This window comes from Sinohyriopsis cumingii, chromosome 2, assembly GCF_028554795.1.
Source record: "Sinohyriopsis cumingii isolate HCF-2022 chromosome 2, ASM2855479v2, whole genome shotgun sequence".
Lineage (NCBI taxonomy): Eukaryota > Metazoa > Mollusca > Bivalvia > Unionida > Unionidae > Sinohyriopsis > Sinohyriopsis cumingii.
This window is the reverse complement of record NC_142962.1, coordinates 96,262,548-96,288,401: the sequence shown is the minus strand read 5'-3', so window position 1 is coordinate 96,288,401 and position 25,854 is coordinate 96,262,548. Positions and strand designations below refer to the sequence as shown.

General features: G+C 35.3%; 1 protein-coding gene across 2 annotated transcripts in view; it reads right to left on the bottom strand.

Annotated features, from left to right (window-relative positions):
* Positions 1 to 2,874: 2,874 nt before the first annotated feature.
* The window catches only part of LOC149805422 (WD repeat-containing protein 20-like), an 80,575-nt gene continuing 57,595 nt past the window's right edge, over positions 2,875 to 25,854 (bottom strand). For both annotated transcript variants that reach the window (XR_016419624.1, XM_089949997.1), the window contains exon 5: positions 2,875 to 16,231. The gene's annotated coding sequence lies outside the window, so the exon portion shown is untranslated. The remainder of the gene's footprint in view (positions 16,232 to 25,854) is intronic.

The following is a 25,854-nucleotide window of genomic DNA, read 5'->3' as shown; positions in this document are numbered from 1 at the left end:
GACCTTCTTTTGTGGTATACGTGTAGTATTAACAGAGATGCATACAATCATGCTGTTTGTTGATTATCATGAACAAAGCAAGAAACAGCGAACCTACACAGTTTAATCCAAGTCAGTGAAGACTGAAATAAAGGTCAAAGTGGTCTACATTTGTGATGAGAGTGTAGTGCTGATCATGATGCATCCCCTCAGAAAGTGTAATTATTCCAGGTAAAAATATTTATAGTGTACAACTCACCCACCCCCGAGGTGAATGTCAACTCGTAACCAAAAATGCACACCTAAAGTACACGTTTGTACCAATTTTTCCCCCTCCCCTGTTGGGCAAGTGCTATGAAACCCACTCAAACTTTTGCCTTGGACCTAGGAATTCAACGATGTATGTTTTTATTTTTGCATCAAGCAGAGCAAAGTTCGAAGTGATTAACTTTTTTTGTTTTTTTTTTTTAAAAAAAAAAGGGTGGGGATTTGTAATATTTCAGTTTCAGAGAACTGAAAACTATCTTATACCATGACTTTAGTTAATCATCATCTTCTTTCTCACAAAACGGCAAATACGATAGGCAATGTCCAGAAGACGAGCTGGCAATGCCTGCTCATAAACCGCCTATAGTTTTTTTAAAAGTTCTGTGTAATTTTTCTTTTCTTCTAGAAGTAGAAAAAATTTATGACAAGATTAAACCAAGGTTTTGGTTATTTTGGAGCAGTCTGTTATCTTTATATACATGTACTCTGCATTCAACATCAAACATCGTCTTACATACACAGACGACATCAAACATCAGTTTGCATACTCGTTCACTAAAACCCATACCCATTCAAAATCAAACCTCGGATTACATACTAAGTAAAACCCAAACCCAAACAAAAACTAGCCTCAGCTTGCATACTCGCTCACTAAAAACCATACCCATTCACAATTAAACCTCGGCTTACATACCAAGCAAAACCCATACCCATACAAAAACGAACCTCAGCTTGCATATTCGTTCACTAAAATCCATATCCATTCAAAATGGAACCTCAGCTTGCATACTCGTTCAGTAAAACCTATACCCATACAAAATCAAACTTCGGCTTACATACCAAGTAAAATCCATACTCATTCAACATCAAAACTAAGCTTAAATACTCATTCATTAAAATCCATACCCATTCAACAACAAACCAAAGCATACCAGCACAGCATAAAATTGATACGCATTCAACATCAAACCTCCATTTACCAACTCAGCATAAAATCCATACTCATTCAACATCAAGCCCCAGCTCACCTACTCGTTCAGTAAAGACCATGCTCATTCAATATCAAGCCACAACTTACCTACTCATTCAGTAAAGACCACACTCATTCAATATCTAACCTCTGCTTAAAAACTCATTCAGTAAAGGCCATACTCATTCAACATTAAACCTCCACTTACCAACTCGGCATAAAATCCAAACTCATTCAACATCAAACCCCAGCTCACCTACTCATTCAGCAAAGACCATACTCATTCAACATCTAACCTCCACTTAAAAACTCATTCAGTAAAATCCATACTCATTCAACATCAAAACTAAGCTTAAATACTCATTCACTAAAATCCATACCCATTCAACATCAGACCAAAGCATACCAGCACAGCATAAAATCGATATGCATTTAACATCAAACCTCCACACCAACTCAGCATAAAATCCATACTCATTCAACATCAAGCCCCAACTGACCTACTCGTTCAGTAAAGACCATACTCACTGAACATCAAGCATCACCTTACCAACTCATTCAGTAATGACCACACACATTCAATATCAAGCCCCACCTTACCTACTCATTCAGTAAAGACCATACTCATTCAATATCAAGCCTCAACTTACCTACTCATTCAGTAAAGACCATATGGATTGAACATAAAACCTCCACTTACCAACTCATTCAGTAATGACCACACTCATTAAATATCAAGCCCCAGCTTACCTACTCATTCAGTAAAGACCACACTCATTCAATATCAAGCCTCAACTTACCTACTCGTTCAGTAAAGTCCATACTCATTCAACATCAAGAGCCATCTTACATACTCATTCAGTAAAGACCACACTCATTCAATATCAAGCCCCAGCTTACCTACCCATTCAGTAAAGACCACACTCATTCAATATCAAGCCTCAACTTACCTACTCGTTCAGTAAAGACCATACTCATTCAACATCAAGCCCCATCTTACCTACTCATTCAGTAAAGACCACACTCATTCAATATCAAGCCCCAGCTTACCTACTCGTTCAGTAAAGACCACACTCATTCAATATCAAGCCCCAGCTTACCTACTCATTCAGTAAAGACCACACTCATTCAATATCAAGCCTCACCGTACCTACTCATTCAGTAAAGACCACACTCATTCAATATCAAGCCTCAACTTAACCTACTCGTTCAGTAAAGACCATACTCATTCAACATCAAGCCCCAGCTTACCTACTCATTCAGTAAAGACCACACTCATTCAATATCAAGCCTCAACTTACCTACTCATTCAGTAACGACCATATGCATTGAACATAAAACCTCCACTTAACAACTCATTCAGTAATGACCACACTCATTCAATATCAAGCCCCAGCTTACCTACTCATTCAGTAAAGACCACAATCATTCAGTATCAAGCCTCAACTTACCTACTCATTCAGTAAAGACCATACTCATTCAACATCAAGCCCCAGCTTACCTACTCATTCAGTAAAGACTATATACTCATTCTACATCAAACCTCATCTCACCAACTCATTCAGTAAAGATCATACTTATTCAACATCAAACAAAATCCAACATACATACCCATTTGAATCAAACCTCAGCTTCCATTCATATAAAGTAAAATCATCAACCATCAGCATGTTTTATTGAAGTAATTGTATTTCAATGACAATTTGTTTAAACAATGCTAGAAAAATGTTTAATATTTGAAAAAACAGAACTACAGTTTCCTGCCACTGTATGTAAAGAACATTTTCAAACCAAAGTCAGTAACTTGACTCTGAGCTAAATACATTACACATTATGATCTATATTTATAGATCATGAAGAAACATACATTATCAATGATTACATGGGTAGTTAATGTTTGCATGATCTACCGGTACTTATATTTATCACAGTGATTTGAACAACGAATTTTGTAAAACGTTGTGAGCTACAAGGGCTGAATCAATAATAGCATTATACAAAACAGTTCTAGTGTCATAAAGAACAACATGCAACCCACTCTTTCAACCAAGATCAGGTTGAGACCTCGGTATATAACCACTTGTGCCAAAATTTGCACAGCAATGTTACACTGAGTTTATCTAAACCAGGCACATGCAACCTACAACCCTGTTTTATCTGGTTACCTTTATATTTAAAAATTGTTATTCAGCCTGCACCCTGCACATACCAATCTACACCCGATTACTAGGTTGCTCAAATTAATATATTATTCTTGTAACATTCTCCCAGAGACCATGTCATTTTCAATGTTGCGGGTATGAAGTGAATGAAAGTCACTTGTCAGAATGTAAGTCATTTGAAGGTTGACCACTCACTTCTACAGTGCTTATCAAAATGAAGTACCTACATGCAGAACTAACACATAACAGTAAACAATCATGTGACAGTGTCTAAAGAAATGATGCACCAATTTTCAGTGCAAAGAACAAAACAAACCATCTCTCCATAATTTGGAAACAAATGTTTAACTTCCAAAAGTCCATTCTTACCCTTGTTCAAACCAAATGGTAATGTGTACTGTTATTCCATACAATACTATAGAATTCTGAGGATAATGAGAGAGGGAGAGAGAGAGAGAGAGAAAAGAAAAAGGGAGACATAATCAGAGTCAACAAAAGAGGAGTAACTCTAACAACCCAGAAGTTAACTATATTGTACAAAGCATGACTTTTGACCTATTTATCTCAACATTAAAAGATCTCAGCCCATGCAATAAGAATGATTTGCAAGAAGATTTACTCATTAAATCACAGACTTGTAAACAAGTTCCACACATTCTTCAATGACCTTCAAGAGCAACCATTTCAATAATTCAACAATTACAAACTGCTTAACATTTTTACAAAATGTACTCAAAGCGAAAACACTCACAACATTAAAAAACTCACACAGAAAAGTAGCTGTAGTAATAACATCCAACAAAAGGGAAGTATGAAAATGTAAATCATGAAGCACCTCTTGTCATGGCCATCTTTAAGAATTCCCAATAAGTTGTTTCTGACCTAAAAAAACAACATTCTGTAGTGTAGGAACTTATTTCTCAACTGCAGCATGATTTTAAATAATTTTAAACATTTAGCATTAGGAAATGACTGCAAAAGTTTCACAACAATTGTGGAAAACAAATATCAATTGCAGCAACTCTGATTGGCTGGTGAGATGAAAGTAAAACACAGCAAACTTTATGGCTGACCCAAGATGAATGTAAAACATGGCAAACTTTATGGCTGACCCAAGAATCTGCAGTACGGTATTTCATCTACATTCAATACTGTCAATATAACAGCATTAAACTTGCGATGATACTGATACAATGGAATAATAATTAAAACTTAACATAATGTGTTTGAGAAAGATGAAATTGTATCTTTTCTTACAGTTTGGCAGAATATAGCAATATGAATTAAAATTTAACCCCACCATTAATTTCCTAGTGAAATGAATTGATGTCCATTCCATAGTGTATATGACTGCCAATTATGAAAACAGAAGTAACAACAACATACAAAATCTAATCATCAACAAACGTGACCATTATGATATGATATGCTCTGCTTTACTGTATTTAGTAGTGTGCTGCTCATTAACAACATGAATTCTTGTCAACAAACAGCACAACAGTGACTATTATAGTGTAATATTCTCAGTTTTGCTGCGTGCTACTGAATTCTGCTAAATGCCAAGTCTCACCTGCTTCACCAAGGCATACTTCAAATATCCAACAAAATCTCTGAAGCATGAATACTACTAGTTCACTGACCTTGTGCCTGTGATAACTATCCACAATAAATAAAGCCAGAAAGTTTCATAACTGTACATGAAACATGACAAGAGAAACAGAGCTAAACGTAAAAACTTAACATAAAAACTTATACATATGACCAAAAGAACACCATAAAAAGTAATACCTAAGCTCCACAGGCAAGACAAAAAGCATGAAAATTTAAATACATATTTTCAAGCCATGGTAAAAGCATTCCCATAAGAAAAAGAATTCAAGCAAGTTTCTAAGTTGGGTCAAAGTTCTATCAGTAAGTCAAAATTACCAACACTGATCTTCAACAAATAAGAAGTTATCAAGGACAGAAATATCTAATACAGTAAATATGAAACATCTCAAACTATCCTTAGTGAGAAGAAAGAAGGGTTGAGTGCTATATGCACTTTTTTTTTTAAAATGGCACATAAGCCTATATAACAAATATAGAAATTTGAAAGTGTACTTTTTAAAATCAAATACAAATATTAAACTGAGGGTTGTAATATTCACTAGATTTAAAATCACTTTGGATATCTGCTTTCACTATCTTAACTCCTTCTTCAGTTACAAAGCACTGATCACGTGTAATAGAATGGTCCTACCACTCCAGTGGCCTAGTGGATAGAGTTTCCGCCGCAGATGCAGGAGAAATAAAGTTCAAACCCCAACTGAGTCATACCAAAGACTTATAAAAATGGTACTAGAAGCTGCCTTGTTAGACGCTCAGCATTAAGAGGTTAGTGTTAGGACTTGTCCCAGGATAATGTGACTGGGTGGGACATGATGCTACATGTCTGCGGCATGATGCCCCAGTGCTAGACATCACTATAAACTGTCGCAGTACAAACATTGTAGCAATACAATCGTAGCGATACGATTGAAAAATTGTTAAAGCTACGCTAAAAATTCCAAGTCAAACATGTGCATAGAATGGTCTATACACCTGGAATATAATGAAATGTAAAATCTCAACCCAAAAACTTCAACCTTGTCCACTGGGATGTATACAATGTGACTCCACAAGCAAATTCAGGGAAGTAACATCACTCTCTGTCCTCTGGCCTCATTCATATCAAGATGCCTTTAAATTATGATTAAAAAGTAACGGCATTTGGTTGAAAAGAAATAATAAAGGAATTTGATGTGCAGAAACCAAAATGGGTGGGTCTAATGATCAGAGGCTATAACCCCGATAAACAATGACACATTATAAAATTCTGTTCATGATATATACTGATAATCAGACTTACATTAATATAAAGTCACACTGCATATTGGGGTAAAAAAAACAACAATTAAGTAATTTATTGTGCAGGAAAAAAATGGGTATGTATAATAACCAGGTTCTGTAACTCAGCTGAACAAAGACACAGAATGCTGACAACTGAAGTCAGCCAAGGTCTCAAACAGCATAAGTATACCACTTCCAATTTGATTTCAAACCAATATTAATACATGGATTTATTGTACAGAAAAGGGTCTTCTGTAAATTCATTAATTAAATAGTGATGTAAAAGACTGACAAGTTTTGTCAGTATCAAGCAGCACATTAAATCTGGATGAAGTCCAACAGTTATCCCGAGTTATTTATTGTGTGGAAATGAAAAGTAACAGATCTCAACAAGTATACATAATGCTTACAGCGAGAAAGTTTCATCACTTATCAGGCAGCATACTAAATCTAGTTCAAATACAATAATAATTTTGGGAGTTACTGTTTGGAAATTGAAGTGGGATGGGTAGAAGAATGGAAGGATGAATAGAAAACCAGGCACACCTTCTACAAGAAGCATGGGACCAATTTTGTATACATCTTTCAATGATGGTCAAACATGAGGCAATGCCAACTGACAGCCATTTAAGGTCTAAAAGGAAAGCAATTAAAAAGAAATTCTCCAAACCTAAAAGGAGGATTAAAATTGAAAACGAATGTGCAAAAACACTTACGGTTCACAAAGCTTAAACATGACAAATGAAAAACCACACCACTGCCTGGTGACAGAGCATGTCTTAAGAAACATGATACCAACTTTGATCAAATCTAGCTTAGCCGTTCAAGAAAAGAAGTAAAAAGTAAAGTTTCAACAAGATTGCTAAAGAAGTCACAACCATGATAGGGGAGCCATCCAAGATAGAATTTTGATACAGCATGTCCTAACATACATTCAGACCAAATATGATCAAGAGTGGCCCAGTTGTTCTGGAGATCTTCACAACAGGGTTTACATATGGTTGCTATGCAACAGTTGCTAGAGGAGACACTAAAGACGTAAGTTTGAAGTCCTATGAAATATAACTACAAAGTTTGATCAAAACTTGGCTCAGCTGTTCTAGAGAATTAACTGAAAAAAAACGGTTTTCCATATGGCTACTAATGAAGCCACACTATTGCCTTTAGTATCATTCCAAACAAATTTTTTATACAATATGTCCTAAGAAACAGTCATACCAAGTTTCATCAGAACTGGTTAGGATATTCTGGAGACAAAGAAATTACATTTTTCTAAAATGTTGTTATGGAAACCACATCTCTGTTTGACAAGCTACCATGACGCCATTTTTATAAAGCATGTCCTAAGAAACACTCCAAGTGGGATCAAAACTGACTCTGCCATTCCAGCAATGCTGAAAATAGATATTCCACCTATTTAATATGAGAAAATATAAATAACATTTTGATATCATGTCCCAAAAAACATTCATATCATATTTGATAAAAACTGGATAAGTCATTGTAGAGAAGAAATGAAAAATAGGTTTCCCAACTGGTTACTAAAGCCACACTAATACTAAGACAGCCACCCAGGATATACTTTTAATTGAGAATGTGGCAAGTAAAATTGTCTGAGCATTTCTAAGAAACTGAAAATAGGTTCTCCATGTTGGTTGCTATGGAACTCACACTGCTGGTAAAGGAATCTCTTTGAACCAAATTTCTGAAGAGCATGTCCTAAGGAACATTCCTACCAACCCTGATCTCAATTGATCCACATGGGGTGGGTGGGTGCGCAAATAAAAAACAGCAATATTTACAAATGACAAATGATGGATGATGCACACTAGGTGCTAACCATACCATACTCTCACTTGGCCTTATGACCAGGTAACCAAAAAATTAAACACAGACTATACATTCAAAACTACAAATGGTTCTCATTAGTATCATCTGAATCCGGCCAGGGCCGGCGCCAGACCCGGCCAGACTATCTGGCGCCCTAGGCAACGTTAGATTCTGGCGCCCCCCCTCCCCCCGAAAATACAAATTTCAGAATTTATAAACAATAATTTTCAAAAAAATGCGCCCCCTGAAATCAGTGCCCTAGGCGGCTGCCTAGTTTGCCTATATGGTAGTGCCAGCCCTGAATCCGGTATGAATGTAAAGTACAATTAAAAAGCCTAACCTGAATTTTTATGACTCTAACCTTACTTACAAACAAGATTAGAAGTTAATGATTTAAAAAAAATTTTTTTTTTACAGGTTTAATTTTCGTACACATATAATTTAGTCATTATTGAATTATGGAGTCTAGTTGTATTATTTTTGCATAGGTAAATCCTAAACACTGTATACTTTAATAAATGATGCTGTCTCTAATGTCATTTTAAACTCTGGCATGTATTTAGAGGTACAATCAAATAACTATGCCTGAACTTTAAATGATTCTAACTTTACTCCCAGCTAAGATGATAATACTTATTTTAAATTTCAAATTTTCAAACCATGCTGCCATAGCATTAAGAATCTTCTTAAGGCAGCAAAACTTGAACTTTGTACGTATCAAGTTACATATATTATATATTTTATGAAAGCTGCAACTAAATACGGTCATTCTGTCTTTCAAAGACTTTTGCAAAGCACCTTAACATTGCAGACATTAATACCGAAATGTCCGTATTCCCAGATGAGCCAAACACAGAATAAAGTGCTTTACAGTTAATCTTCCTGATAATTTTCAGCAACTGAAATGAAATCTATGCAAAATATGTTTATTATTGTACATCCATAGAGCATCATGGTAGATGTACTAGTGATGTCATCCAATGATAAATATTTGTAGTGGAAAAAAGTATTTTAGAATTTTAAAAGAAAGTGACATGTATATGAAAAATTATTATGTGTCAAAATTGAACAGTTAAAGAAATAAAAATTCCAAAACATGCACAAAAGACTTGTTTGATATTTAAGCCAGGATTAATCAGAATCATTTATTAGTTGTTTTGTTTATAAATGCTTTCACATTAGTAATGACGTGTAGATAGTTAACATTGATAAACACACATTGTGCAAGACAACACACAAAGGAATATAAAATAAAATAAAAAAACATGTCTGATTGTGTAAATGAAGTTTTTCATACAAGGTCACAGGCTTCAATAATTATCTCCTTTGAAAACCCTTGTCTCTGAACATTAAGGTCATTTGGATGGTTAGATGGACATCACAGCATAATATGTACTTCCTTATAACAGGGATATGAAAACTTTAACCAAAACATTATTGCAAATTTTCTATAACTGTGCCCTTGACCCCAAGAGCAATGGTGGAAATAAGTAAGCATATTGTACCCAAACTGCCCCAGCTTAATAAAGGTTCATTCAATAAGAAGAAAATTCATGAAGCAGTTTGGGAAATAAAAATAAACCAAAACCTTAACACAAATTTGTATGACTGCAAAGGTTAAAGGGCCAAATGTGCATGCTGCATAATGAATTATCTTAGCTTCATACTGATTGATCCAAATCACGAATAAAATCAATTAAGAGGTTAAAGAACCATAAGACAGTGAATGAACTTAAAACATTAGTGCAGAATTTCTTTGTGCTTTTTATCCTAAGGTGACAGGGGCAAGCACATGTGTCACATAATGAACTGCCTTTGCTTCATAATGCTTCATGCTAAATATGAAGTGAATCCATCAATGGGTTATCATAGGTATGAAAATGACAAACTTTGGTCAAAACCATAACAAACTGTTCATGCTGCCAGCACCAACAGTTGCTGTTATGTCATATTTTCCCCCAAAAGTGGACTCGACTGAAAATGACAGGTGAATCTAAAATATGGCATGTCATGAACAATGCCCATGACCTAAACTTAGCAGTCTAATGAGAACCTGTAAGGCACAGGTGCAAAAATAAGGCAGGCTTTCAACTAAATGGCACTGTTATAGCTATTGTATACGGTTTGTACTTTGATTTCTGTTACACCTTGTAGTCCAATGAGATGCATTGTATTTCTGATGTAAATTCTTGTACTAATATGTATGTTAACATAATTCTAATCCTATCAACAATGATGGTTGACTCAAAAGATGACTACACCTTTACCAGTAGAAGTCAGTCTAACTGGAATTGAAAAACACCTATTCAAATCCACTTACAACTCAATATTAGTGACCCAACTGAGCCTGAGATAATGCTTAACTGCTGACATTTGACCAACTGACTAGAGCAACTGGCCAAAAATCCTGTATCAGTACAATGCTTTCAGTAGAAATTGATTCCAATGCTGATGATTGGATATACTCTGAAACTAGCAGTAAAAACACTTCTCCCCTATTTAACAATGATCCATATTTTATGCCAAATCGACATCATTTATCAAATCCTGAATGACCTCTATTCCATAACACTTTCTACAGAGCTGGCAAAGTTATGCTGAACATTTAAAAAAATATAATTAAAGTTCTGCAAATGTTCTCTATATTTTGGATCAACCACTAAGGGTGGATCAGGCCAAGCCGAGGTGGGGTGGGGTGGGGGGCCTTGGCTCAAAAGGGTACAGAACCAAAACCATGTTTGTGTCTAAAAGTGCGCAAAATAAACAATAAACATGTGCAAGAATAAAACATGGTCAAATTTTAAGTGCCTATGATTGTGTGAGTACTTGGGAGAGGGGTGAGGGGCCACATACCCTGGACCTTCTCCCCATATCTGGCCCTGGCCACAATATTCGATGGGGGATGGGCATTATTTCTATAATTGTGAAAGACCTTCAGCAACCTGGACACCTGCTCTCAAATGTGGCTGTTATTTAAAAACAATTTTTTTTTTCTTATTTCAGTATCAGACATTTTATTGTGGATTAACAAACTGTTACAAAATTGAAAACTATGCCAGGAATGTCTGCTATTAAATTTGGTCACATTCTAACAAATGGTATTGGACAATTTAAATAGGAATTGTGAACAGCTGATGGACGATGCACAATCATACTATAAGCTCACATAACCATATAGCCCCACTGAGCTAAAAAGGAAAGAACTCACAAACAATAAAACTTAGCACAAAAATATACATCTTAAATTTACAAGCAAAGCATACCCGAGCAGAACTGAGTTCTGAACACAAAATAAATTATGAAACAGCATTTATAACATCCTTACTCTGGTTATACTACACATGCAACTAAAAAAACAATGAATACCCATAACATATAACTTTCAGACTCCAAAGACATTTGGAAGGGGTAGTTTGGAATAGCTTACTCAGTGGGAAACAGTCAAAGAAAGCCTGTGATGGCTAACTGGTACAACTCAGAAGCATCTTATTACAAAAATACTGTAGTCAAGTTTGAAGGCTGGAGAAATAATGCTAAAGATAAGGCCACAAGTTCATTTCCACTTCTGAAAATCCACATGACATCAAAAGTATATAACTTCTGCAATCATTATAAACTAGCATGTGAGATATTTCAATAAATTGTATGCTTGCAAATAAAGTTACCAATTAAAAATCTGGTGGAATGGTAAGCAATCTGCTTATGTAAATATGCCCTACCACTCCTTCATCCACACCTATTGCCATGGAGATGAATCTAAAGTAAAAAAAATAATTAAAAAAATAAAAATAAAAATAAAAAGGAAAAACAAAGAAAAAGACAACAAACACTTCAGTCAAGTGTTGTGCACACAGACTTGTCATCATGGATATCTTATAAGAGCAACTAATGAAAAATACCAATAATATATAACTGCACCATTTTCTCAAGCTTTTCATTAAGAGTAATGCAGACATGGCATATCCTCTGGGTCCTCCACTTAAGTCAAGTCCCCTACTATAAGTATACTATGGTCTGACGCTCAGTTCAGATACTACTTATGCCAATACCCTATGGTCTAATACTGTCAATTCATATTCAACTTATACCAGTACCGTAGGGTTCAATACTCTCAAAACACACTAATTCTGCCAGTACCCTATGTTCAAGTATTTAAAAAAAAAATGCTGAAAATTTTATTTATCAAATGACACCTCTACACAATCTTTTTGACATGTACTAAGTTTGATTGAAATAACATATACAGAGTTACACTCCTGAGAAAATGAAAACATTTATGGACAGATATAGCTAAATTCCCCCCCCCCCATATTAAACAGCCAGGGGGAGCTATAATTGCCTGCATTACATAGTCTGGGGGATAAACTTCAACTGACAGGTACCAAAGCAGTCTGCAGGAATGTCTGGGAGAGGGGAAATACTAATGGCCACATAATGCACTCTAACAAGGCTCTGTAAGACAGCATAATCTTCAGAACGGAATTGTAAAGAAGAGTCTAATTCTGGCATACACAAGCATACCAGTGCAAAGAATGTTTCCTGTCAAAAAAACACAAAATGGTCAGTCCAATCTAATACCTCAACACAACAATTCAGCAGATAAACTTTTTGGCTATAAGAATACAAGAGACTGATGATTAAAAATCTAACTCACCTTATTACTTACCATATTTGCTGGCCTATAAGTCTATGCAGAGTATAAATCAAATCAGTGAATTTGGCCAATTTTCCATCCTTCTTCCATATGTAAGTCGATGCTGAGCATAAAGCGAGGCCAGATAAATACCTTGGATTGTAATTTTCACTCCGCTCCACACAGTGTCGTGAATTTGATCATATCTGTAACTCAGTAACCTTTCCAGTCAGGATCATTAAATTTGTTTCATACAAAGTATTTTAAATGTATTATGTACTTTTAGCTACATATACTAACAATGACCTGAACATATATTGAGTTACAGCAAGGATAAAACTCTCGATGCTGTGTAAAATTAAATTATGATAACTTCCGATTTTATAAATATTAAAAGTATCAATGTATGCTATTTCAGATTACGAGCAATCAGGAAATTGCATCATTAATACTAAAATGCTTTTTCTGTTTTTTTGGGGGGGAGGGGAGAGATACAGAGGGAAGAATCATGTGTATTCTATTACATTTTTCTTCTTGCACCTTGTGATCAAAATAAAATATGGTCCAATATGAGAGAGTTCAGTTCTTCATGTTTTTGTTTTTTTACTTTATTGCCCCGGTGTTGCTTAAGCTTTTGTCAGAGAGAAAACATTAATAAATGAAACAGTAAATGTTAACTATGAAAATACATACCATACTCCTTCAGCGTATAAATATTCACAATATCCATATAGACTCCATTAAGTTAAATCCCAAGAAGGACCATTTTACATGCTAATTTTCTTTGCAAGTATAAGGACCTCTCCATTCCCAACCAATAAGATATTGTTAAAAGTGCAAGTACTCTTCCTGTACTGAGGTGGCAATTGTTTCTGATCTTTACTCATGCTAGATGTACTTTAAATTGCTATCAGTTCAGTCTACAAGTTCAAAAATGTCACTGGCTGAGAAATTTACATGAGTAACCACCTGGCATTTCCTTTCATTATATGGTATGGTATTCATAATACCCACATATAGCCTATTTCTCTATTGGTAGCTTCACTACCCTGATTTGGTCTGCTGAATCTGGACCTCAAACAGGTGTTAGCTTGGAATGACTGAATACAAATGCAGCATATTAATTAGCATGTAAATACCACTACAAAGCCATCTGATTCTTTTAATAATGGAAAAGGCAACAAAAACTGCTTACCTAGTGGTAATAATTGATAATGGAATATGGTACTGCACTTGTACACAAGTAAGATCAGTCATCAGGTAAGTGAACAAAACAGATTTACAATCGTGAAGACATCTGTCATCTGTCTGTCTCTCTCTCTCAATGGGGCATACAGATTATTTGATCATTAGGTGCAAGAAGAAAATTATGATGGAATATGAAGATGTCATGGTTATTCATCTTCTAACTTGTAAATTCTAACACACATATATGTACCCAGTAATCAAATTTCAAAAACATATATTACAAACAATGGACATTACTAGTGCATGCTGCTTTAGCGCAATTACATCTATGTTAATTTTTAATATTGAAGATTATGTAATTGTTTAAAATGCACAATGTGGGCTCCTATATTATTTCAAACAAAATCTCTTCCTCAAAATGAAATATTTTTTACACATTATTTTTCATACTCTTTGAGAATTATTTTCCATACGAAAAATATGATAAAGTGATTTGGATGACATAATCCATATATAAGTCAATTCGGCATGTAAGATGAAGCTAAGATTTTCTGGTAAAAAAAGTATTGTCTTATAGGCTGGCAAATATGGTAACTTGACAGCTGACCAAGAACAGGATTCTTGTTATGTTTTGAAGCAGCAATCTCAAAATTAATAGTACAATGCCAAGTCAATACAACAATATAAGAAGAAATGTTAGTTACCACTTCGTAACTCAACCAATCAGATGCAAGATCACCTCATAGTATGCATGCATCTTGCTCATGACCTAACCTGACTATGGGTTTCATAATACAAGCATATATATTCTAAATCACATCGGAAATGCAAGCCTTCAGAGTTATGACAAGTTCAGCCAAATCTGCTGCAAGATCACTGCATAAATGAGCTGATCCCATTTTTAATGGAACTCGTCCAAAATCTTGATAAAATAAGCATGTCCACCAGACTGGTAACAATCAATTGCTGACGACAGACGTAGGGTCTTATTCTACAAGGTCACTTAGGCTCACAGCAAAAAATGTAACAATGAATACAATATGCAAACTTTTAAGTACACACACACACACACAACATAAATAAACACATGCTTGCGAAAAAAATCTCAAGTTCTTCTTGTGTACAATTTAATCAGAAACCAAGTTCAATGAATGTTTTAAAAGGAAAAATGATTTTTTTTCTCACTTGTTGCATACATATTCTAAGCATCTGAAAACAAGTCATTTTAAGAGTTTCAAATAATAAATCTATGTTAGGGCTGGCAAAATCCAAAATGCACCACATTGACACAAGTTAACATTTTGCTTTGCAAGTAAACAGATTTTTGTCACTTGCCAAGAATTCTGAACAAATAAGAAAAAAGAATAAGTGCCTTTTTGAAATCTTGATATCAAAACTCTGATGTAAAGGGAATTTTTTTAATTTTTCCAGCCCAGTATACTCATATCTTAAGCATTCTGCAATGACAATTTTAGTATGTTTAAAATCTACAGTGGATAAAACTGTATGCAAAAGTTTGAACACTTTCATACTGCAAGAAAACTCAAGTCTAATGGCAGTGAAATCAAAACAGAAATCAGAATCTACACTATGCAAGCATCCAAAGGTGATGACCTAGCCTTATCTTCCAAAAAATAACTGCAAATTCACGAATCCTTAAAAAATTTAAATAACAACAAGACCAGGGCTTGTATGCCCAACTCATAATCAAATCAATGCTGTGAGATCTGTGACCTTGACCCCAAGGTCAATAAGTTAACTAAGCATGGCATAAAAATTCTCTTTGATTCATAATGATTCATCCAAAGTATTAAGAAAAGCCATCAAAGAATTTAGGAATTGTAAGTGAATGAAAAAAAATGTGAAATTAAACTAAATGCCAATCCTCTACGACTGTAACCTACACCCCAAGGTCCAAGGGTCAAGCACATATCCTTGCAGAATGAATGTGATTCATTCTTGCATGAAGAAAATCTGCAATGTCCAGGATTGCAATTTAGGAATTTTTCAACCATTTAATAGACTCATTTATTTGCTTTCCATCTATTACTGTTTTTGGTCCTCCTTCCTCCTGACTGCAATTTCACTTCTTTCTTTCCATATTTCCAAACACAAGACAGAAAAGTCAGTAGCATACGGGAGATGAGACTGTCATCTTGATAATGAAAAAATGCTAAATCCATCAAGTTGCTGATAGTTGCAAATGAAGATTGTGGGAATTTGTCAGTAAAATTATACTGGATATCACCAAAAATATAGTTTATCACAAGAAATAATCTGATGCAGGGGATAAAATCAGATTTTTTGATCCACAGGCACAAACCAGTAAATCTGAAATTAAAAAAAAGAACACAAAGTAATGTCATTGATACACATGTCCTGATCTTAAGGCAATAATCAAAATGAACTTTCATTGCTGGTTAAGCAAGTAGATGTAACTGGAACTACCAGTAAACATGCTCTCAGAAGATAATTATAAAAAAAAACATACACCAGGCTAGAAAAACTGTAACGATATGTCTTGAGATCATAATACACAAAATTTGAGTATAAACTTCAGAGAATCAAAAGTGGCTTCTCACAAGGTCCTTTTGATTCACTGACATCCTGACCTCAAAAATAATTTTTAAAACTATTTTTCAGGCCAGATTCCAACCCTCTTACCCTTTGATTTACTTTATATACTCGCATCTAAGACAAGCCCCATTTCAAACTACACCCTTGTTCTGCCATCACACATTGCACAGCTAGAACAGGGTCTATGTTGTTTATTCCACTGGCTATTTCTCACAAACTGCATAGACCTTGATTAGGCAGCACATTATTTGTTAGTAGAACTGGGTCTGTGCAGTTTGTAGTTGAACTTTATCAGAAAGTATACACGTTAAGTATCTTGTTTCTCTTTCCATAGGTAAAGACTCCAACCTTTTTACCTATTCCCAATTTGAACACAACCTTCTTACCTATTCCTAATTCGAACACAAACTTCATACCTATTCCCAACTTGAACACAACCTTCATACCTATTCTCAATTTGAACACAACCTTTGTACATATTCCCAATTTGTACATAACCTTTTTACCTATTCCCAATTCAAACACAATCTACTTACCTATTCCCAACTTGAATGCAACCTTCTTACCAATTCCCAATTTGAATGCAACCTTCTTACCTATTCCCAATTTGAATGCAACCTTCATACCTATTCCCAATTTGAACACAACCATCTTACCTGTTCAAAATTTTAACACAACCTTCTTACCTATTCCCAATTTGAACACAACTTTCTTACCTTTCCCCAAGTTGAACAAGAGGTTTTAAACCATCCAAGCAAGGATTGAACATCCCAGGCATAACAATGCAAGGTGTTAAACTAAAGGAAAAGGCAATTTTACAAAGAAAAAACTGGTGTAAACTACATACAATCATATTAATGAGTGGAATACATCACAAATAAATTGACAAATTACATTATGTCCATCTCTTTGTAATAAAATCTATAGAAAACCATAATGCTTGACATCTAGAGTTTCCAATATTTTCCTTAAGATTTATCAAATTTTGTTAAGTCATGCTTACAAGACGACCCTTACTTCCCATGAATTGAATTTTCATTAAAAAACAAAAACACTGACTTGTAAACAAGTCGACAACAGTTTGAATCCTACAATCAGATCAGTTCAGGTTGATTACCAGTGTTGCCCTCAGCAAGACCTGATTTTGTGTTAATATGCCATAAAATATAAAAGCGATCCATTGTTAGCATGCTGGATTCTACAAACAAATGGATGCAGATTCAAATCCTTCTGATGCATCAGTCAAAATCAGTAACAGTGATATGTCCTTGGAAAAGGTACTTTACTTCAACTGCTGTGACACTGGATTCCACGTGCATTACTGTACTATGAAGCACCGAACAAAACAAAACTGTCGATTGAACTCCAAAAATTCAATAAAATTGTTTGGGCAGGACTCCTAGCTCTTGTGGAAAACTGATGATCTTGGTAACAAATTCAATATTTTGTGGTCTAGAAGAGCTACCATAACCAAGTGGTAGACACCCGATACCTGGTATCTATGACAGTGTTTTCTAGACACATTCTGATCAAACTGAATATTCTCATTTGTATATTTTTCGTGCTAATTAGTACTGAAATTGCAAGTAAATGTTATTTAAATATAGAAAATCAATATTTTTTTAAAAAACTGGTGATTCTTGCTCATATCTTTTATGCTGACATTATGGAAACAGTAATTCATTTTTAGCATATAGCATTGTTTCTACTACTGTTTGAAGTTTTAGCATATAGCATTGTTTCTACTAATGTCTGAAGTTTTAGCATATAGCATTGTTTCTACTAATGTTTGAAGTTTGTTCTAATAATCCTCCTTCTTTGTGAAACCTTGATAACAATAAACTGAGCCAGTTCAAAAATGGCATTTTCTTGTGAATTTTATCAAAATCTTTAAACTGTACTATTCAAAATTTCAAATGACTTCATGTTGCAACCATGGGATGCAGAACACGTTTACAATGGCAGACACACTGTTACATACAACTGTCGAGTATAGGTTTAACTGTGCAGCTGCTTTAATCCTGCAAATAGAGTAATGATTTGCTTCATATTTATTTGCTAGATTCATTCTCTCAGCTACATAAGTGATAGTTATATGTACACAATCTTGACTTTGGCAGTACTAGGTATCTTAATTGGATTTGTCATGAAATATATCAAAAGGCATCATTATACAGTAAAAGGGTTGGTGTAATTGGTGTCAGTATGCAGTAAAGGGGTTGGTGTCATAAGGCATCATTCTGCAGCAAAGGGGTTGGTGTCAAAAGCCATCATTCTGCAGCAAAGGGGTTGGTGTCAAAAGACATCATGCAGTAAAGGGGATGGTGTCAAATGGTATCATTATGCAGTAAAGGGGTTGGTGTCAAAAGGCATCATCATGCAGTAAAGGGGATGGTGTCAAATGGTATCATTATGCAGTAACGGGGTTGGTGTCAAAAGGCATCATCATGTAGTGTGTGTGTGATTTGGATTTTTAATGTAGCTTTAACAAGTTTTCAGTCATATTGCTATGATGTCTGCAGTGTGGCAGTTTATAGTGATGTCTAGCACTGTTGTTGTTGTTGTTTGTTGTAGGGTTTAACGCCATTTTTCAGCACACGATAGGCTATACATGGCAGCCAGTATTAATGGTGGAGGAAGAACCCGGGAAATGCCCGGAAAGAGAACCACCAATCCTCGAGAAGCTACTGGCAAGCTTTCTCACACTGGCCGAATCCAAGATTCGAATCCATGCAGACTGAGGTGAGATGGCAGTGACCCGTAACAGAGAGCACTTTAGACCACTTGGGGCCCCGATGTCTAGCACTGAGGCATCATACCACAGACATGTACCATAATACCCCACCCATTCACATTATCCTGACACCAGGCTGATCAGTCCTAACACTAACCTCTTAATGCTGAGCACAAAGCGAGGCAGCTGTTAGTACCATTTTTGTAAGTCTTCAGGATGACTTGGCCAGGGATTGAACCCAGGACTTCCTGCATCCAAGGTGGACACTCTAACCACTAGGCCACTGGAGCGGTCATCATCATGTAGTAAAGGGGTTGGTGTCAAAAGGTGTCATTATGCATCAAAGGGTTATGGAACTGACTCTTTAACTGGCACATAAGCACATAAAAGAATAAACAAAGCTGAAGAAAAGGGAGTCAAGTGAAACTTCTGAGACACACACCATGACAGCCAATCTAAGCTGGTCTTGATGCAATTCAAACATGAAGCCTCCTTAATTAGAAACTGGTGCTGTAACCACTAAGCCACAACAAGCAAAATGCCTGACATTTGTTATTTCAGTCAACCGATCTATCAAAGAGCATTGGAATGTGCTGGAGTTGTAGGGGTAATCAGAACCATGTTGTGTGGTCATGTGACTGGTTATTTTGATGTCACTTCATGCCCACCCGTAAATGTACCTCATACCTACTCAACACAGCTGGCAAACTCTGAACATGAAACAATCTACCTATAGTATTTAAAAATCTTTTTATATCTGTCAGGAGTCAGATATACTCTGCATAAATGTACAAGAAATGTATTTGGCTACATGAAAAAATTACTCCATGGTCTTCCTCTAAGCCAAGTACTGTTAAACAGCACTGATTTATGGTGCCTGAAACTCTGATCTATTAAAGATAATGCAGAATTTGTTAATCAGGAAGGAATTCGGCTTTTTCTGTATCATAAAGGTCTAAGACACGCAACAACTCTGTTTTCTTTCAACAGAGGAAAGTCCTGATAATATTCACAAGTGTTTATGCAAAATATGTTGGTTGGCTTCTAATGGCATTTTCAACACATTAACTGGTATATCATGACACACAAATGAGATATACAGTATGTACCTTTCCCAAAGATACACTGAGCCAGCCATTCTTGGCTTAACTGGACAAACCACAACCCCTGCTTTACAAGCTGTGCACTCTAGCAAACAAAACTAATGTAATTATCTTTATTACACATCCAAACTGCTTCATTCAATATTGTACATTGGATATTAAGTACATAAATGTATAATGAAATTGCTTTAAACTAAAAACTATCAAAACCCCAAAACGTGCCTGGAATACGGATGATTGAGTAGTATTTGACAACTATGGTGGGACCCAAAAATATGTGTCCAATCGGCAGAGGAAGTGGATTACAGAAAGGCCAGTTTAGGGAAATTTCACTAAAAGTCCCATAATTCTTTTACCTCTAGACTTCTTTATTACAATTACAAAGAACTTATTTCCATTTGTTAACACTTGCATATATTTCCAAATGCCATAAAGCCATCAAAATTCAGTGTTATCTACATATGCAGGCAATCATGCCTACCAAATCTTATTTGTAGCCTCTAGGTTTTTGCTTTACTGTTGTTGTTGTTGTGGGGTTTAACGCCATTTTTCAGCACATGATAGGCTATGCATGACGGCCAGTATTAATGGTGGAGGAAGAACCCAGGAAAACCCCAGGAAGAACATCCGACTCACAAGAAGCTACTGGCAAGCTTTCTCACATACCCACATTAGCCAAATCCTAGACTCAAACCGACGCAGACAGAGGTGAGATGGCAGTGATCTGTAATGGAGAGCGCTTTAGTCCACTCGGCCACTTGGGGCCCCGCTTTGCTTTACTGAAATGGCTTTGTAAAAAAAATAATTGTGAAAATGTTGAAGTCGAAGAGAAAAGTAAACAAAACAACAATACTGTCCAAAGGAGACTGATACCCCAAACTTTGTTGAATCTCAAGCAAAACAAAATGATATAGTATATTATTTTACAGCACTGCAACCAGTACTATTTACAATACTTCAGTTGAAATAAACAAAATAAACATAATTTGAAGGAGAATTTTCTGAAATTCAAGATGAGACCATTACCTTCTTTTTAACTGCCGAGTGTTGAATCTATCTAGGCTGTTCTTACCAGTAAGTGACAAGATTTTCACTCTGGTAGTCATATTGGATATACATACAAGACTGGCACAATTTTCATCTATGGCAAACAAGATACCATTAAAAGATTTTCGATGAAAAACCCATGCTGATAAGGCCATCCATTCATGTGAGTTAGTGATAAAATTTTCAACATGTTCATTGTGGTCATCCATATGTCAATATGACTTTATATTTAAGAAACATCATTTTTCATTGGCTATTTGACTCACGCATGAGCAGAAGGGTAAAAGTTGGAGTCCTTTTTTTTCTTTTGTTTTTTTTGTTGCTAAACAGACCCATTATTTTTGTATCAAGACCACTCTTTATTCCAAATGCCCATCTTATCCTACTTTTTCCAAAGGTTCATCTGTCTGTTTGCAGTTCATACCAGTTTGCCTTAGATCTAAGACCAAAAAGTCTAAAATCCGGACACAAAATCCGACCACAGGCAAATTTTGGGTAGAAAAAAATCGGGTCCAAAAAATGAGGTTTTTCCCTCTGTATTTTGTAGTGCAAATAGAAATTCCAGATTATTTGGTATCATTGTAGAGCTACATCTATCTACCTTTCTATAATATCACCCACTTTAGTGTATCATGCATGACCATGATGCTACAGAGCTCAGCAGTAGGCTACTACATCCTGCCACATTAACTCGTTGCTAGGGGTTAATGTGTTAAGAGGTGTAGCAATAACATGATTTTCAAAATGGCTGCCGATTCGGCCATACTGGCTATCAGTTTGGAATCATTTTCATTTAAGAGCAACCAGACACAAGATGACTTCTGGTGATAATCTGAAGCTGATATGTGCAGAGTGTAAAGATTCTGAAGATGACACCTGTTGCAGCCATATTTAATATTTACAACTATCTAGATACCATAAGAAGTCTTCTGATGAAAACTGCATGCTGATATAACTTTCCATTCAGGAAGACTAGCAATAACAACATTTTAAAGTTGGCAGCTGTGGAAGTTAGATATGCACCTTTCTCATTTATTAGATACCAAACATATATGACAAAAGGGATTCTTAGTACATATGACAAAATGGATTTTATTGTGGGATAAAGTAAATATATAGCAGTACCAATATCAGGTTTCTAACTAGTAATCTGTTGGGGGTGTGAATAATGTTAATTTCAGAGACAGAGGTGAGGGAAGCAATGATAGATCTGGGTAACTAGCTCAGCTTCATAGAAACTAATGTAAGTCTGGTGTGAGAACATGTCAAGTTTTTGGGTTTCAGGAAGGCTTGGACAAATTTGGGTAAACAGGTCAGCATCATGACATATCTGGGTAAACAGGTCAGCATCATGACATATCCGGATAACTGGGTCATATTCCTGCTGTTTCAGCACAATTTAGTTATGGTATGATCTGGGGGGAGGGAGCTGTCATTCATCCAGTAATGGTTTGCCAATCATATTTTGTATGTGGGGTGTGATTACATTATGTGTATTTCGATAGATACAAAATATAGCATGCAAAAAAAGGGACAGCAGAGATAAGATGTAGTTGAAAATAAGAATCAGAGATAAACAAGATGGGGAGTTAAGAGAAAGGATACCTAATAGACATAATGGAGTGATAGATATTCGGAGTAGACAAACAAAGTGAGAAACAAGGTAGATAGTCATTAGTGCAGAATTTGGAGGTGGACGGAACTAGTGTATTTTGAATATGTACAGTAGATTACAATATGACTTAGTGCTTTAATTAGTAAACCCCATGTCAATATGTCCATCCAAGTATGAGTAGCAACAATAGATTTTTAAGGTCACCAAGTGGCCTGTTGACAATCAGATCCGCACCATATGAAGTCTTCAAGTAAAGACCCATGCCAATAAAATCATCCATTCAGGAGGAGTAGCAAAAACAATATTTTCAAAATGGCCTCTGTGACATCCAAATAGTAACAGTTTCATTCGTACTAACCAGAACTAGGAATGAACATGTTAGTTTCATGACATCAAACCTGTTTTAATGAACTAAAAAAGATGGATAACAATAAGGCTATCCTTTAAGTTCCTTTGGTCAATGACCTAAGTGCTAGCAAGCTGTCTGAACTAAACAGGCCCCATATTTAGTGGCACAAGTTCAATATTCAAATCTAGGCATAAGATACTTGAACAAAGAAATGTCAATCAGAGAGTGTGTTCAAGACTTGAGCCCAAACATAAAATTCTGTTAGTGATATCAAAGCAAGGAGAGTATGTAATTAAACAATTGTTTTTTTATACATTTGCTGAGAATCTTCTACATGAAAAAGTATGTGATGTAATTGTACAAGAAATTTTGAAACATAATTTGATTGACAACACTATTGTTCATGAACTCTTCTGTCATATTAGCCATATCAAATTCCAGAGAAGATTTTGATTACCAATGAGGTACAGGAGAGTGTTTATCTTAACATGCACCGCATTCCATGAAAGATTCCCACAGTGACTTGATGATTTAATAACATGACCATGCTCTATTCCAGCTTGTCAGTGGGAATATGGAGTTGTAATCTGTCACTTAGGGGTTAGGGGAGTATGTATTAGAAAACCATATTCAAATTTCAATATCAAGATTTATCCTGATTTAACTTCAGTTATTTAATGCAACCACTGTGGAAATCAATGACTTGCTTGAACACTTGCTACTACTTTATGAAGAAATTCAATGCTAAACCAGTCTAGCTAAAATGTTTTATAACAAGGATGAAATCTACATTTTTCATGCAAATATTCTCATAATGGATGCCATAAATCTGTCAAGTTTAAAAGTTGTTAACAAGATCATCAATATAGATAGTCACTGAGACGAAGTTAATTGATCCTTTCAAAGTGAATGTGTTATGGTCCTTCCTATCACAAATCTGAATGATGTTATAACCATACCGCTCATTTATTTTAGGATGCCCAGATAACTTGAGAATCCACATACATTTTTTATTTATCTCTTACAAAAAAGGTCCAAATCATGCTCTTATTTTATTTAACAGGAAAAATATTCCAATTAAAATGTATAAATGAAAGCTCAATGTATTTAGACCAAAATAAAAATATGTGTTACCTATTGTACAGGTAGGTAGTGTTATTTTTTTCTTAATTGTCTTAAACACTATGTATATTATAATGATTAGCAGATATGATGTGCTCAGCACTTTGAGTAATGGGCTAAACTAGATGAATTAGAGTCACAAAGCAATTTCAGGAATTATTTTGAAATGTTTTTTATAAACCCTGAGGTGGGAAATGTTTGGGTTGGCAACAAAAATCAGGGATGGTTGGATGATTCATACAGAAACACACATATTATCATTTTGTCCTTATCATGTTATCATTGAAATTGACTGAGCAGAGATTAGGAATGAAAATCATGAAAAAATGAAGAATTTTAAAAAGAAAATATTTTGCACAATTTTAAATTATTTTCTCAAAATAAAATATAATATACAACAAAAATTCCAATCAGTGAAAACTAATGTTGGTACATGCCTACTGGGGAAAACACTAAGAACTAAATAACTATTAACACATTAACCCCTGGTGACAAGTTTACGTGGCAGGAGGTAGTAGCCTACTGCCAAACTCTGTAGCATCAAGATCATGTAAGGTACACTAAAGTGGGTGGTATTATAGAAAGGTAGACCGATGTAGCTCTACAATGATACCAAATAATCTGGAAGTTCTAGTTGCACTACAAAATACAGAGGAAAAAACTTCATAGTTTGGACCCAGTTTTTTCCACCCAAAATTCTCCAGTGGTCAAAATCTGATTTTGTGTCTGGGTTTTAGACCTTTTTTGGTCTCAGATCTAAGGCAGACTGGTATGAACTGCAAACAGACAGATAAACCTTTGCAAAGGCAGGATAAGATGAGCATTTGGAACAGTGGTCTTGATACAAACACAATGGGTCCGTTAAGCCACAACAAAAAAATATATAAGAACTCCAACTTTACCCTTCTGCTCATGCGCGAGCCATATAGCCAATGAAAAATGATGTTTCTAACATAACTAGGCATTAGGTTATTGGAAAATCACCTGGAAGTTGATGCATTATGATGTATTCAGAAATAGCTTTCAAAATGTGTTTCCTACTCAAATTTCTGGCCAAAATGACAAAATCCTCCATGGGTTAATGTGTTAATGGGTGCATTTTGATGACGTCACCAAATTTGAATATTCCTTGCGTAATTATTTATTTGTGCATCGACATTGCACATAAATTACAAATTTAGCCAATCCTTGACAATTTGTAAAAATTTCAAACATCCTTGTTAACACATTAACCACTAAAGGTTTACATAGCAGGAGGTAGTAGCCTACTGCCGAGCTCTGCAGCATCAGGTCATGTATGATACGCTAAAGTGGGTGGTATTATAGAAAGGTAATAATCTGGAATTTCTAGTTGCACTACAAAATACATAGGGAAAAACCTCATTTTTTTTTTATACCCGATATAAT